The sequence below is a fragment of the Panthera uncia genome (genome assembly GCF_023721935.1).
Source record: "Panthera uncia isolate 11264 chromosome A1 unlocalized genomic scaffold, Puncia_PCG_1.0 HiC_scaffold_16, whole genome shotgun sequence".
NCBI lineage: Eukaryota > Metazoa > Chordata > Mammalia > Carnivora > Felidae > Panthera > Panthera uncia.
The window spans coordinates 43,563,503-43,578,504 of record NW_026057576.1 but is presented as its reverse complement, the minus strand read 5'-3'; positions in this window follow the sequence as shown (position 1 = coordinate 43,578,504).

Here is a 15,002-nt window from a genome sequence, read left to right as displayed (position 1 = left end):
CAGGGACATGTGAAAGGGACCCAAGAGTGAAACAGAAAGAGCAACCAATTGACAAGAGGCTCAAACAATTTGAACAACACAATAAATAACATTTATTTTTAATAACATTTATATTGAACAGGATTACAACACAGAATAAAATAAGCATCCATAAATCCATACTGATATAAATATATAAATGAATAAATAGAGAAGAGATAAATCTTCTATACAGAAGTACTCCAAATAATTTATGTTGGCAATCCCCCTACAGTGGGTTAGGCAGTAGAGCTAAATCCCGCCCCCCAAACACACAGATACAAATGCTCTGCTGGCATAGGATGTATACAGTGATTTTCTTCCAAAGACTAGAATATGTAAAGGTCCAGGGAATGTGAGGATATAGTAGGGGCTGCCGATGACTTCATGGTAGAGGAACCTGCCAAACACTACCTGGGCTAGGTGACCAAGGTTTACATCAACAGTGATGTAAACATGTTGCTGTTGTGTGTCCCTGATATAATGTGATCAGAAAGGCACTTCATCTCTATGATGCCTCCCCAAACACAAAAGTCCAGTGTAACTAAAGGGAAAACATCACACTGACCTATATCAAAGAACATTCTACAAACTACCTGAGTAAACTCAAACTTTTCAAAGTCATGCAGCAGGAGGAAAGACTGAGAAACTTTTACAGACCAGAAGAGGCTAAAGAAACATGATGACTGAATGCAATGTGGTTCCCTGTAAGGGATCCTGACATAGAAAAAGACATTAATGGACAAACTAGTAAATGAAATAAAAAGCCTAGAGTTTAGTTAATAATGTGCCAGTGTTGGTTACTTGTGACAATTACTCCTTAGTAATATAAGCTGATAACAATAGGGTAAACTAGGTGAGGAGTATATAGTAAATTTTTCTGTAAATCTTCATCTGTTTTAAAATTAAAAGTTTATAGGGCGTCTGGGTGGCTCAGTCACTTAAGCATCTGACTCTTGATTTCACTTCAGTTCATGATCTCATGGTTTGGTGCCCATTGTTAAATGGAGCCCCCCCCCCCCCCACTTTGGGCTCTGTGCTAACAGTCTGGAGCCTGCTTGGCATTCTGTCTCTTCCTCTCTCTCTCACTGCCCCTGCCCTGCTCTCACTCGCTCAGTCTCTCTCAAAATAAATAAATTTTTAAAAAGTTTATTAAAATGAAAGATTTGTAAGTCATATTCATTTCTATTATTTTAATACTTAGGAATATAATATTGAGAAAGAATTCTCTTGCATAACATATGAAGAAATGTGCCCTTTTTTCTATTATTTTGTATCTGTTCTATCTATTGTCACTTTATTAGCATAAGTATATTTGAAGGTCACCAATTTTTACATATGTAAAACAGCTTTTTACTCCAACAAAACGACATCTGAGCTCCTTATTCCTTCAACTGGCCTTGACATGACCTCTGCTTTTGCTTTTAATAAGTAACTGGCTTAGGGACAATCTTGCTTTTTTTCAGTTCCAAGTGTATTTTAATCATCATTTAACTGTCACCATCATTTCCTGGCCACTAGTGCCTTATCTTAATAAGTTTTTCAGTTATAATATGTTAATAATTAAAATACTGTAGCTGAAAAAATTATGATGTTCTTATTAATGATGTATTTTCCCCTACCAATATAATTAGTTGACATTTAAAAAAAAAACTGTCAAAAGTAATCCTCTACAAAATGAAAACTTTTCAAAAGGAAATCAGAATAATGTTACATAAGTAGTGTAGAGCTAGGGAATTTAGACTTAGGCCTTAAGGAAATGCCCTTAGTCTCTATGTCTTGCTATGTTGGGAACTCACATGTAATTTATGATAGTGTGCTCTCATTTACTTTTCATTCTATGCAGGGGCATCTCTTGGATTATGTTTGCCACTTTCTTTAGGTCATGAATGAGATTGACCTTGCAAGTGGGAGGAGGAGCACAGTCTAATCCTGGGCATTAGCTGCTTGGGGAAGTGGCACACCAGTACTGGGACCGCCGGCTGCCCAGTGGTGCTCACTCACGTACAGCTCAAGGGAAATGCAGACTTTGTGCTGCCATCCAATTCAAAGAGGTCAGCTGCCTCTAAGAGCTGTCGCTGTCAGGCAGTGGACAAGCCTGCTGACTTTTCCTCAGTGAACTTGACTTCTTTTCATTTCACTAAGTTAATAAACTATTTAAATATATGTGCTGCCATAGACTCAGCAAAACATATAGAGCATGTTGTTTTAGAACCAGGATTGAATCTGTCCCTTCCACATTACTATGTGTATAAACCATTTAGAATCCCTGAGATGTGGTTACTGTATGTGCATTAGGAGGCCATTCATACATACTTCATATCGCTATCTTGAACATAAAGTGAGATTGTGCACAGATGCATACACACACATACAGTCATATGCACACATTTACAATTGAAGTTCAAATTTAAGTTGAAGTAAAATGGAGTCAAGAGTTTGTTGACTTTGTATAATTTGCCTAAATGACAACTAAAATAGTTACCCATTTTATGAATAATGAAGATGGAGTGGTTTTTTTGAAATCATTTTTTCAAGGATATGAATGTGACATATAGGATCTCCATCCACGAACCCAAATGTGGATGATTTCTTCATTCTCTGTTACTGAACATAATTCCCACCTCCATCCTATCTACTTTAAATATAATAGAAATCCTTTGTCGTTTGGAAGACTTTTATTCTGGATCGTGTCAGGTTTTGGGGAATAGAGTGAGTGGAGTTGGGGGTCAGTGTGTACGTCACATTATGTTATTGTTATTGTATGTGTTGACCCAGTCTTTTGGCACATTCAGGTCTGAAATCTGCTGCTGCTGTACAATGATTTTTGCAGGGATTCTCTTGCAACACAGCCTAGCTTTGTCTTCGGGTTCTTCTTTCTCCCCAGTGCTGCTGCCTATCTTACCACCTAGCCACGATGCTAACGTACCCCCAAAGCTTCTCTACCCTTGTGTTTCTAATCTAGGAAATCTCTTCCTAGCTTATCATTGAAGGAATGAAAATATAGAAATATATTTCTTGCTCCTTCTAAGATATTCTTCTACGTCTATCTATGTCTGTCCCCAAAACTGCTTTTGTCCATCCTTTATTGCTTTAAAATCTTCTAATGAATGGGAAAAACTTGGTCCTTTCAAAGGCAGTAGCTAGAATTCTTCAGTGTACCATTAGTCTTTCAGGCAACACCTTGAAGCTGGTACCAGCTTGAGAGCTGAAAAGGGATTAGAAAAAATGCTTGTAGGGAATTGAAAAAAATACATAAGCAGAAGTTCATATCTTAGATGCACATTTCACCTATTTACGTATGTAAACCCTTGAGACGGTCATGGAACTAGAAGTCTTGAATTGGCTTCCTAACACAGAGAGTTAAAGTATACCTGAAGATAACTAGACAGCACGTTTGAGGAACATAGAGAAAGACTGGAATTTCTCGTATATTCCACAACTCCATACGTACAGATAACTCAAGCACGTTTATCTTATATAATAATGCTTTGACTTTTGGCAGGAGCTTCTAGATAAACATGTCATTTTGGAATAAAAATGAATGCTTCCCACTAGTTATATCTAATGACAAATATCAAATTGAAGATACTTAATATAGAGAAATAACCAACTTTTTTATTTTGTAATTTGGCAGAAGGACAATAAAAATCTACCAACATAAAAGAAGAAGGTTCAAGTTCCTGACAGGGTTTATAATTAAGCAGCAGCATATCATTTTGGTGAAGGAAGAAAATAAACACATGAAGGCTCTGTGTATCAAGAAGAATGTGTATCTGTGGAATAAGATAAATCTGCACTATAAATTACTGGCAAAGGAAGAAGCATGATATGACAATTAAATTTAGGAAGTTAAAATGTGCACAAAGCAGAATAAACAGTGACTAACAATGCGAACCAGAATATGTTGGCAATGAGTGAATGCCCTCTGTGGAAAATATCAGGAGGTTATTTCCTTGAAATGGAAATGTGAAAACTAGAAATGAGATTGCTTGAACGAAATTGTAAAGTTTCCCCAGTTAGGATGTAGGTAGTAAAAAAGACATTGCATCTGACATTTCTAAGGTTGTTACTGTCCCTGGAGACAGTGATTGTGGTGCACGTTTTAAAAAGTAAGAAGTAGGGGTGCCTGGGTGGCTCAGTCAGTTAAGCATCCAACTTCAGCTCAGGTCATGATCTTGCAGTTTGTGAGTTCAAGCCCTGCATTGGGCTCTGTGCTGGAAGCTTGGAGCCTGAACCTGCTTCAGATTCTGTGTCTCCCTCTGTCTCTGCCCCTCCCCCCCCCTCAAAAATAAATAGACATTATTTTTTTTTTTTTTTTAAAGTAAGAAGTATTGGGAAACCTGAGTGGCTCAGCCGGTTAAGCTTCCGACTTCAGCTCAGGTCATGATCTCACAATTTGTGAGTTTGAGCCCAGCATCGGGCCCTGTGCTGACAGCTTGGAGCCTGGAGCCTGCTTCAGATTGTATGTCTCATTTTCTATTTGTCCCTCCCCTGCTTCTACTCTGTCTCTCTCTCTCTCTCTCTCTCTCTCTCTCTCTCTCTCTCTCAAAAATAAATAAATGTAAAAAAATGTTTTTAAGTAAGAAGTATTGATTAGTGTGTGGTGAGAAGGAAGGCTCATACACAGAGGAACGGGGAGGGTGCTCACACTTCTTGGTGAGGCTGGTCAGGAAAGGAAGGAGAAACAGGGCATCTGCTTGAGGGCAATGCCTCAAGGGTTTGAAAGTCTTTAATGGGTTGGGGCACCTGGGTGGCTCAGTCCGTTAAGTGTCTGAGTTCTGGTCAGGTCATGATTTCATGGTTTGTGAGTTCACACCCCACACTGGGCTCGCTGCTGTCAGACTCTCAGTGCAGAGCTTGCTTCACATCCTCTGTCCCCCTCTTTGTACCCCTCCCGGCTTGTGCTCTCCCCAGAGTGAATATTTTTAAAAAACTCTTTAATGGGCCACAGAAAAAGTGTCTAAATTCATCCCTTTAGACACTTTGAACATCGCTGTCAGATGGGAGAATCTGCAATGCCAAGGTAAAGGATGCAAATTAAAAATCGGTCGAGAGGGATGTGAGTAAAGCCCTAGCAGAAATGGAATGGGAGAGAGAAGAGCAGTTGCCCTTGAAGGGCCCAATGTAATGGTGGCAACTGCAAAAATTTAAAAGGACTAGAACAGTAGCAAGGAGAATTTCAGTCTTTGTGACCTTTATTTTCTCTTGGAATTGACTATGTGGGCATATGACTTGCAACAATCTGGCTGTGTTCTTTGGGGAAAACAATATGTAAATATGGGCAAATATTTGAGGCTCAATACTTGCAAGGTTTCTCAAGGTCCTGGTACTTAAAAATCTTAATTTCCTTTGGATGAATATTGAAATCATTCCAAGGTATTTTTTGCATAACAAGTTAAAATGAAAGTATGGGAATAAAGATAGAATTTTTTGTGATTCATGTACCACGGTGATGATATAAACTTGTATTTCAACAAAATGGCTAATATGTGTAGGAAAAAGAGGGGGAAAGGTGATATGAAATCTGTAAGTTACAAGAAATTCATTCTCCAAACAACACTGAAGGAAAATATTGCAAATGGAAAATAATTATAGTAAGAAATGTAACCAGTAAGCTTCATATTATCAAAAAACAGTAGTTATTGTACAAAATGATAAGCATCTATAAAATATTAACATCACTAAATATACAGAAATAGCCGAGCTTATGAAATTTGCTTTCTTAATTCAAGAGGCATTATACTAAGTTAATACTTAATTTTTTAGTTTAGTGATTACTTTCATATTGAAGACTAAAGAAATACAAGTTTTAAACCATTATAATCAAAGTGGGAAGGTTATTCCCAGCCTCTAGCTATGAATTTAGAAAGTCAGATTGAATTTGTATTAGAATTTTAAATTACATGGATGTTATGTGCTATATTTCTTATTGCACTTCTACATTATAAAAATAAAACAGTTGGGGCACCTGGGTGGCTCAGTCAGTTAAATGTCCTCCTTCAGCTCAGGTCATGATCTCATGGTTGGTGGGCTCTAGCCCTGCATCGGACTTTGCACTGACAGTGTGGAGTCTGCTTGGGATTCTCTTTGACTCTCTCTCTGCCTCTCCCCCACTCATGCTTTCTCTCTCTCTCAAAAATAAATAAACTTAAAAAAATAAAAGTTAAGGCCAAGCAAGTAAGTTTTAATATGATAATGGAGAGTAGATGTATTTGCAGCTCACCACTTCCAGGAACATGCAGGATGAGTCACCAGATCGCTAGTGGACTTTATGTGAAGAAGAAATAAACATTTGATGTGATAGGCTGATGAGATTTAGGGACTGTTCGTTACTGTAGCTGATGGTAGCATATCTTAATGTATACAAGATCATATTTAATATTTCCTTAAACATCTTGATGTCAAATTTATACAATTGAAGCATAAATGAGAAAATTTGCTTAAACTAAATTAATGGGATCTCTAAGCATGATTTACATGAAAAGCGATGAAGATTTTTTCTATCAAATTAATACATGGCTATATTCAAATTAAAATAGGCTGAAAGGAATTGCAGTATGTCTATAATTCTATAATATCTGTAATGTGTACAGTATGAATGTCCAGAAAGAAACAATCTCACAGTAGGCAAATCATTGTAGGTTTCTTGTTTCTTCTTTGAAGCTTAGGAATAAAATTTATCATTTAAATCATTTATTCAGTTTATTGAATCATACTTCTATAAGTATTTTTAAATGTCTAAACTGTGGCAGGAATTTACTAAAATACCTTTATTCAGACTGCAACAATAATTGTCTTGCCACCTAATTACTTTTGTTACTGAAGGGGGCCCCTACCACTAGCCAGGTAGTACTAAACTAGTGAAAAGAGCTGACTTGAGGACAAAAGTAAAACGATGTCCTTTCATACATTATATATCCTTTCATATACATCTGCCTTCATTGAAACTTACTTTAAACTGCATTGTAGGCAATGACTATTTTTCCATGGTCATTGTATTGTTACCAAATACAGACAACCTTTTTAAACCAATGAGACGGCAAATGTTCCACATACTTCTCCTATTCTGTGTCATTAACTTTGGTGAGTCTTCTGATGCTTGTGCTGAATTTTTCCATAGAGTCTTGCAAATATCTGCTTCCTATGTAAGAATTTCAAATAGAAAATATGAGTCTCCAAAGTATTAAAGAAATGAGTTAAATACTCTGTTTTCAAAGATGGCAGGGTCTATTTGGGGTAGGAGAGTCAGGCAAACAAATTACAATGTGACATGAAAACCCCCATTATGAAGATGTGTGTACAATGATGATTGAGCACAGAGGAAGAACATCTCAGTCTGAGCAGTGAATAAAAGTTTCCCAAATGGGATAGCATTCAGAGTCTTGAAAAATAGACATTAATCAGATGTAAGACAGAGGAAGGACATGTAATTTGGAGAGCAGTATTATGTAAAAGTCTTTAACATAAATAACAAAGTATTTAGGGACTCTAAAACAGAATGCAGCAAGATACATGAATGGAGATAGGTCATGGGCAGGAGAGCAAGCTGGACAGGTAGGTAAACTTTAGATCATGACCAATACTGTGTGTCATATGAAGCTCCTCAGATTTTTACCCCATGTAATATGTAAAATGTTTGCATATATGTTACTGAATATAACAAATGTTATAAAACTATAAAGTCTAATAATTATTTGTTGAATTAAACTTGTATATATCTGCATCTATAGATTGAATTCAATTTAATATTCACTCCTTGCATGATATTTTCCAGTGGGTATCTCTCAAATTTTTTCTTGGAAAGAAAAATAGTCTGGTTCAGAGTATTTGAATACTTGAGAACTTTCCAATCAATTTCATTTTACCCATGGAAAATCCATTATATAATGTAAGATTGGCAGTATCTTAAACATTTACCTTAGTTACCATAGGTGAAAGTGAAAATCAGCATGCTAATAGAGCGACATGGTGATTTTCTGTCAACCATGAAATATGATTATTAGGAAAGTCAGGGAGATAAATACAACATATCAGTTTCTTAGCAGAAATAGCTGAGCAAATTTTAAATTCATGAGCTCCCATGGATATTATGTTTCTTGGAAATATTTACGTGAATATTATGGTGTCCAAGTTTCATGATAAGTGGTTACTAAAAAGCTGAGTTGCACCTCTAGCCAGTTTTTGGTGTGTGACTACATTAATCTTGAATGCGAGACTATATTAATCCTTTTTACACTCTTCTCAGCAAAAAGAAATGTGTCATGCTCAAAACAAGCCTTTAAACAGGTCGGCATGAATTTGAAAGTATATTGACAAGAATGAAGAGGAGCATGAGAAAAACGAGTGTCTGTAGAGCACAGAGATTTATTGTAGCAGGAGGAGAAGTTAAGGCAGCTGGAGAAATGAGCTGCTGTTGCCTGTTTGTACAAGTAAAACACTGTTCTACAGAATTCATTCTGTAAAGTTGATACGAGGTTAAAAATTAGTACCTCATGTCAAGACCAACCATATGAGGAACTCTAGCTTTACAATAAATTTTGTATACTCAGTTTAAAAACCTGGATAAACTGTAATGAAATACATAAATTTTAAAAGCATACAGTATCCATATTATAAGAAACTAATCTGTGAATATGAAAAAACACCTATTGAATAAACTTAAAAATAGCCACCAACTAGTTAAGCTAATGTTCAGATATTACAGTAATGAACATTAGAGTATTTTGGGACAGTTCATATATGATATTATGTGACATTATTGCAGAATATTTGTCTGCCTAATCCATGGAACATGGATAACTTTAATTTTCATTTCCTTTACTTTCAAAAATTCAACTTTTGAGATGTTAAAGATGTCATTAAAATTTAGATCCTCCATTAGTAGATGCTATATTGTACTGAAAATTAATAAAGCAAAGCTTAAGTTATAGGCTTGTTTTCTGAGTTACATAACCATTTCCTTAAATCATTCCACAAGGATTACTGACTGTGTACTATATGGAAAACACTCCTCTGATATAGGTAGGCATATGCAATTTTAGAAAACAAAGTCAATATTCTTAGAGTGCATCTATTATATTAGAGGATGTCCAATTGATTGTACATAAAATTCTGATATGTCAGGTGGCAAAAGTTTCATGACTCTCATCAAACATATAACATGTATAAATTATTTTATTGAACTCATAATTAAAGGTGGAAATAGGAAGATGGTAAAGTTCATTCCAAAAAATATTTTGAAAATGGCCTTTTATAGGCATTTTGAAAACAAGGAATGTTAGAATAACGCTCCTGGGATAGGTAACAACATTGGGGTAATGTCCTATAGGGCAGTAAAACACAATTATTAGGATTATTTTTCTTCTGAGGAGAATTCTCAGTTACATAACTGAGTCTGGGCTCTAATGAAATAGGAAATAACAAAGTCAAACAGAAAAATTCTTGTAGAAAATTTAGTAATTCTTAGGTTTAGGTGTTCTTGTTGAACAATACCCAAATATGACATTGGAAGAACATGCAGTGCTCTCTTTTGATTTCCAAGTCTATAATAATATTTACTTACTTATTTATTATTTTATTAATATTCTCTAAATATTTTATTTGCCACCTTAAGCTCCCCTTAGATGAAGACCTATGACTCTATTAGCTAATAAGATATAAGTAGGAATTATAACAACATACTTTTATGTGATAAAGCTTACTTATGATTATTTAGTGTCTACTTTTCCCTCAAATACCATCTGAAGAAGATACATATTCAATACTATGTGGCTATAAATTGGTGGTCTCTGTGAGACTGCATTCTTTTTTCTTTTAATTTTTTTCAATGTTTTTATTTACTTTTGAAGGAGACAGCATGAGCGGGGGAGGAGCAGAGAGAGAGGGAGACATAGAATTTGAAGCAGGCTCCAGGCTCTAAGCTGTCAGCACAGAGACCGATGTGGGGCTCGAACCCATGAACTGTGAGATCATGACCTGAGCCAAAGTTGGATGCTCAACTGACCGAGCCACCCAGGCGCCCCGAGACTGCATTCTTAAATGATTATAGGTATTAAAGATACTACCCCCCCCTCAGACTTCTATCCCCAATATAATGACATGTAAAACACACACACACACACACGCGCGCGCGTCTGTGTTGTGTTAACTTATTGTGATTTGAGTGTCAGTTTGCTATCACAGCATAACTGATCTATGCTGACTAATGTAGAAATTGTTACCAAAAGGTATTGTGGCATCTTAGAGGTGAGTAATTGTTATTTAGGAGCCTACTATAAGAAGCTGGGAAGATGAGAATCTATGTTTTACACTGAAAAATGCTTAGTAAAACTCTGTTGTACTTTGGGAGGCAGATCAACTACTCAATAAAATTCTATTTCTAGAGAAAGAGATTGGAAAATGGAAAGTTAGTAGTATATGTTTATTGCTGTTTTGGATTGAACTGTGTTCTCCTGAAATTCTTATGTTCAAGCTCTAATCACCAATGTAATTATGATTGGAGACAGGGACTTTAAAGCAGTTGCTAAGGTTAAATGGGGTCATAAGGGTGGGGTTCCAATCAAAAATGGCTGGTATGCTTCTAAGAAGAGAAAGAGACACCAGGGATGCAGGAGCACAGAGAAAAGGTCATGTCAGGACATGGTGAGTAGGCAGCCATCTCCAAGAGGATCAAAGAGGCCTCAGGGGAAAGCAGATGGGTTGATACCTTGATCTTAGACTTCTAGCCTCCAGAACTGTGAGAAAATAAATTTTTGTTGTTTAAGCCACCAATATGTGGTATTTTGTTATGGCCACCCTATAAATTAAAACAGTTGCTATTGACTGCTTTTGGCAAAAAATCATAAGAGATTATTAGCAAAAGAAAAGGAAGAGAAGACTCTGTGGCTCCCAAGGAAAGCATATTTCCCTGTTGTACTTCAGATATGGCCAAAGAAGATAAATGGGGGTGGGGGGGAAGAACCTATAAGAGGCCAGGTTAACAGTAGAAAGGATATTCTCCAGGGAGGAAAATCAATGCCTAATCAAGAATCATTTCACTTTCCTAGGTGAGAGGTTGTTGAAATTGCTAGAGTAATTGCTGGATACCTCATATTCTTCTTCTCAGATTTTTTAAGTTTATTGATTTATTTTGAGAGAGAGAGAGCATGCACATGCAGGGGGAGGGGGAGAGAGAGAGAGAATCCCAAGCAGGCTCTGCACTATCAGCACAGAGCCCGATGTGGAGCTTGAACTCACAAACCAACTAGGAGATCATGACCTGAGCCATGATCAAGAGTCAGACACTTAACTGACTGAGCCACCCCATGCCCCCTCAATTTTTTGTAAAAACTGTCCCCATTTCTCTATTATGGATTGTCTTGGATGGAGAGAAAAGGAAGTTTATTTTCTTCCTTCCTTCTTTCCTTTTCCACTGGACTGCTTGTGGAGATTATCACACACCACACTTAGATCCTGGCCTTCAGTATGGATAGATTGCCTGGCTGGACTAATTTGGCTTATCTCTGTGGGACACATAGTGAAAGTTCTAAGTGTGGAAGAAAGGAAATGGTGGGATATTTGGTCAACAAGTAAGGGGACTGCATAAAAAAACAGTGATGCTAATTAATTAATTGCTCTCATTTATATCTATCCCTATTGTAGTTAGATGGGGCTATGTGATAAGTATTAGAAATTAAAAAAATGATTATACATGTCAAGTAACATTACTAGAATGAGGTTGTAAAATTTATGGCTTAAATTTTTTACCATCATGAGACTTAGGGTAAATAGAAGCAGAGACAAATGAAGTGATGGATTATGTCATATAGATATCTGAGAAAACAATGTTCTACACAGAGGGCACTCAGTTTGCACAGGCTGTGATTTACGAGTATTCTCAGTTGTTTGCGCATTTCCATCCCTATACGCGATGTCTTGGGATTGCATATGACATTGACAGCTTTAGCCTAGCCTAAACATATTTGAGATGTTATAGCACTACTGACAAAGTTTTCACATAAATAAAAATGTAGATAGATTTCTTTGTAATTTTGGGAGTTATTGTTAACCCTTCTGTGTCCAACAGCACTGAACATTAAGTCATAATCAACATAATCATCTGAAGACTTGTTCTTAACTCCAGTTTGGTTTTCGTACTATAATATTACACATTACTTATTTTTAAAAATTTTGTGTAATTTCCCCCCATTTTCTTTTTTTTTTCTTTTTTTTTTTTAACGTTTACTTATTTTTGAGACAGAGAGAGACAGAGCATGAACAGGGGAGGGTCAGAGAGAGAGGGAGACACAGAATCTGAAACAGGCTCCAGGCCCTGAGCTGTCAGCACAGAGCCCAACGCGGGGCTCGAACTCACGGACCGCGGGAGGTCGTGACCTGAGCTGAAGTCGGCCGCTTAACCGACTGAGCCACCCAGGCGCCACGCCGCCCCCCCCCCCCCCGCATTTTCAATTGTAGTCAACACTGTCTAGATTCCTTTGCAAAACAAAAACAAGACAGAAAGATCGTAGTTTACTGTTCTGATCCTTACCAATCCTGCCATTTAAGCACTTTTCTTCTTTTATCTAGTTGTCAAAAAGGATAAATAAAATTAAAGGAAGTTATTTAAAGGTTTATAATGGATATTTTATTGCTAGTTCAATCAAGTTAAAAAAGCACTGATAAAAATATATTTCTGTTATTAATATTTTTAAGTGCCTCTTTTTTTCCTTACCAATCAGAATGAGTTGTTTTCCTATCGGGTTATATTTAGTCTGATGTTTCCCACTGGCTATTTAATTCCTTAGTCAGGTAGTTGATTTATATGAAATTCTTGTTTATGTCCCTAATGCCCTCATGTTATTAGGGATGAATGACTTGAAATAGCAAACAAATTAGGAAGATTTCTCAAGAGGTATTTAACTGTGGCAAAAACAAAATAATTAAAAACATTAAGGCAATTTATAAATTAAAAAATATTAAGATGATTCTGAAAATTTATTTCATTACTAAACCAAGTTAGATTCACCTTTTCATCCTATATATATAAAAAAAAATCAGAAGGGTCCTTGCTTACACATAAAATGATGTCCACCAGACTGGAAATGCCTCACATTCCAAAGTTAATTATAGTAGGATGTCAATGTGGATAGGTTTATACTATGATTTCATCCACTATCACACCACTGAGAATATCACTCTTTTCAACAGGATGCTAATTATGATAGCAACCAAATTATCACACACTTACAGTCAGTATATATAACAGATTTTTTTAAACTCCCAGATTTTTTATTCTCCCCTCAATATGTATGTGTATTATAAATCTCATGTAATGAATGCAATAACCTTATGAGATAGGTATTATTATCCACCCTCGTATTACAGTAGAGGAAGCTTATGTACCAAGAAATTAAGTAATCATCTTGTTCTTTTTCTATTTATGTGCAAAACTTCTCCCTAAACCTAGTGGCTTAAAACCACCTTTAATTTTTCTCATTAATTTGTGGATCAGGAGTTTAGAAAGGTCTTGGGAGGACAGTTGTGTCATCCACACAGGATGGGCAAGCAGCTAGGGCTAGAGAATCCAACTGCAACCCAAGGTGGCTTCTTCACTTAGATGTCTGTCGCCGCTGTTGCTGATTTGTCTCTTTCTCTTTCTATGGCATCTCTTCTCCCAGACCTCTCTGTGCAGCTTGCCCTTGTTGGAGCATGGTGATCTCGCTAATAAAAGTGGAGAGTGAGAGGTCAATGAAGCCTGCAATTACTGCCAATCAAGGAAGTGAAGGATAACACCCTCAGAATTGTTTCAGATAATATAAGAACATATAAACCTTTATAACTTACCTAAGCTTGCTGTTTTTTATCCCTGTTTTTCTGTAGTGACAAGCCAAATAAATTTCAAATAGAATTTTCAAACTAATCTTTGACAAAGTAGGAAGCAGCATCCAATGGAAAAGACAGTCACTTCAGCAAATGGTGCTGGGAATACTGGATAGCGACATGCAGAGGAATGAAACTGGACCACTTGCTTACACCATACACAAAAATAAATTCAAACTGGATGAAAGACCTAAATGTGAGACAGGAAACCATCAAAATCCTATAGGAGAAAATAGATAGCAGCCTCTGACCTCAGCCACAGCAGCTTCTTACTTGACATGTGTCTGGAGGCGAGGGAAATAAAAGCAAAAATGAACTATTGGGACCTCATCAAGATAAAAATATTCTGCACAGTGAAGGAAACAATCAACAAAATAAAAGGCAAAAGACAGAATGGGAGAAGATATTTGCAAATGATATTTAGGAGAAAGGGTTAATATCGAAAATCTATAAAGAACTTACCAGACTCAATCCCCCAAAATCAAATAATCCAGTGAAGAAATGGGAAGAAGGGGGGCACCTGGGTGGCTCAGTCGGTTAAGCGGCCGACTTCCGCTCAGGTCAGAATCTCGCGGTCCGTGAGTTCGAGCCCCACGTCGGGCTCTGTGCTGACAGGTCAGAGCCTGGAGCCTGTTTCAGATTCTGTGTCTCCCTCTCTCTCTGACCCTCCCCTGTTCATGCTCTGTCTCTCTCTGTCTCAAAAAAATAAATAAGCATTAAAAAAAATTAAAAAAAAAAAAAGAAATGGGAAGAAGGTATGGATAGACAGTTTTCCAAAGGAGACATCCAGATGGCTGAAGACACATGGAAAGATGCTGAACATCATTCATCATCAGAGATATACAAATCAAAACCACAGTGGGAGAACTACCACCTCATACCTTGTCAGAATGGCTAAAATTGACAACTCAGGAAACAAGAGATGTTGGCAAGTATGAAGAGAAAGGGGAACTTTTTGCATTGTTGGTGGGAATGCAAACTGGTGCAGCCAATCAGGAAAACAGTATGGAAGTTCCTCAACAAGTTAAAAATAGAACCACCCTATGACCCAGCAATTGCACTACTAGGTATTTATCCAAAGGATACAAAAATGCTGATTTGAAGGGGCACATGTTACCTAATGT